We start from the raw sequence: 2,028 nt of genomic DNA, 5'->3' as shown, positions 1-2,028 counted from the left end.
TGCAACAGCCAGCAGGGACTGGCACAGGCTGGGACTCAGCTGCAAAGCAGTGGCCTTCCTAAAATAGCCATGGCTCCTGCAAGCCACCTCCTGCTGCTGTGGGGTTTATGTCTGGAGGAGAGGGGCACGAAAAAGCTTTTCTCTCTGGGGATCACTTCCCACAAGCGCTGGGGCTTGTTCCAATAAGAGCCCTTTTCAGAAGGGCAGGGAGAGAGGGAGGTGGCTGTATCTCAGCGTAGGCAGTCCCTCTGCTGTAGAGCAGGCAGTGGCCTTGGGTGAGATCAGCCTGGGAGACCTGTGCTGTCAATGTTAACTTCACTAACGCTGTGCTTCTGTTCCCTCAGGGTGGCCAGCAAGCTACCAGAGGCCAACCTTCTCCTGCTCTGGCACTTGCTGTCGCTGCTTAGCAGCATCAGCAAGAATGTGGCCACAACCAAGATGACTGCTGGGAACCTGGCCATCTGCCTGGCACCAAGCCTTCTGAGCCTACCCCAGGAGCTGCCCCTGGATGTCCTGGCTCTGGAGACAGGGAAGGTACACTGTGTTCACCACCCAGCTACAGCGTTCCCAGCCCAGCTTTGCTGCTCAGAGGGTCCTGGCTGCCTCCTCCAGTCAGCAAAGCCATGGAGCAGCAGCTGGGAAGAGCAGCCCCATGGCAGCACCTTCTTGCACAGAAGCACAGGTCAGGCTGGGAAAGATTGTTTGAGCCCTCATCAGCCCCCTCAGTGAAACCAGTGGTTTGCTGTGTGCAGGTGACGAAGCTCATCAAGTTCCTTACTGAACACCATCAGGAACTCCTTGGAGAGCAGGTGGCCAGGCTGGCCAGCAAGGGGAGACACCAGCAGCACAAGCAGAGCTGGAAACAGCAGAGGTAAGTGAAGTGCACAAGCAGTGTGACAAAAGCCTCCCTCCTCAGAAGGTGGGGCTGCTGCCACCTCAGGGAAAAGCATGGTCATCCACCAGCCTACAGCTCTGCCAAAGTGCAGAGCAAGGCTGATGCAGGTTGGCCATCCCGCTTTGTGAGGTGATCCCACCACAGCTGGCTCAGCTGAGCTGACCAAACCCATCCAAGGGATGTGCCTTTTAGAGCTAGGGTAGCAATTGTGCAGGGAGGTCCTTGCCCCCTGCTAACCTACACATTGCCGTTGCAGGTGCCTCCTGTTGCTCCTGAGAGTGAACAGCAGAGGAGCTTTTCCAGGGAGAAAAGGTAAAACTTCCTGGCTTTGCTTGGTTCAAGGTAATCACGGCTTCACCTGTCTAACAATACTGTTGAATGGAAAGGTTCCCAGGCTCTTCACACAACACCAGGAAGAGAAAAGCAGCCTGGGAAGAGGGCAGTGATGGGCCACCATGCCAGAAGAAGATCAAAACTGAGCTTTCAGGGATGGGCAACTGAAAAAAATCAAGCAGGGGAATAACAAGGCACCCAGGTATGTAGCAGAGCCTGTGTTCCATCTTTTTGCCAAGCTCTGAGTACAGGAAACACTCCTGAGGTGCACAGGATGGTCCTGGACAGGAAGCATGTACCTGCCCTCGGGGAAACATGTATGTCAGGTGAAATATACTACCCCAGCATTGCCTGCCAACCTGTGATTTTAGTATGGCAGAGCAAGGGATGCTGCTGCTTGGGTTTTGGAAAGGACCATACCCCACCTTCCAAGGGCTCCCTGCTGAGCCCTGCTGCCTGGCAAGGGGGCACTGCATGTCTCTGTCAACTTCCCATGCTCTGAGGGTATCACATGTATTGAGAAGGGACAAAAGCAGCACTGTAGTTGCCAGTAAGGAACCAGTAAGGAGCCTCTCTCTTGTGCTAACAATGACCTCTTTTACAGCATACTTCCAAAATGCCCAGGAGCCAAGTCCCACCTGCTCCTGCCCTCATGGCTTCATCAGTGCTTTCTGACTCTGCCCTTGTAGGTGCCCATTTACTGCTTTGAATGTGCTCTGCTGCCTGGGCTTGGAGTTCTACCCTGTGGCCCCAGCACCACCTCGGCAATGGCCACCATGTCCCTCTGATCTGGATAGAAG

The 2,028-nt window shown here is 54.7% G+C and overlaps 1 long non-coding RNA gene across 1 annotated transcript; it reads left to right on the top strand.

Annotated features, from left to right (window-relative positions):
- Window positions 1–824: 824 nt before the first annotated feature.
- Window positions 825–1,363, top strand: LOC130601681 (uncharacterized). Its single transcript, XR_008972732.1, has 3 exons — window positions 825–871; window positions 1,152–1,207; window positions 1,282–1,363. It is a non-coding gene; the product is annotated as an uncharacterized LOC130601681 (long non-coding RNA).
- Window positions 1,364–2,028: the final 665 nt, after the last annotated feature.

Source organism: Pezoporus wallicus, unplaced genomic scaffold (assembly GCF_028554395.1).
Source record: "Pezoporus wallicus isolate ANWC-B61680 ecotype Strahan unplaced genomic scaffold, APGP_CSIRO_Pwel_v1 contig_5815, whole genome shotgun sequence".
NCBI lineage: Eukaryota > Metazoa > Chordata > Aves > Psittaciformes > Psittacidae > Pezoporus > Pezoporus wallicus.
This window is presented reverse-complemented; position numbering and strand designations above follow the sequence as displayed.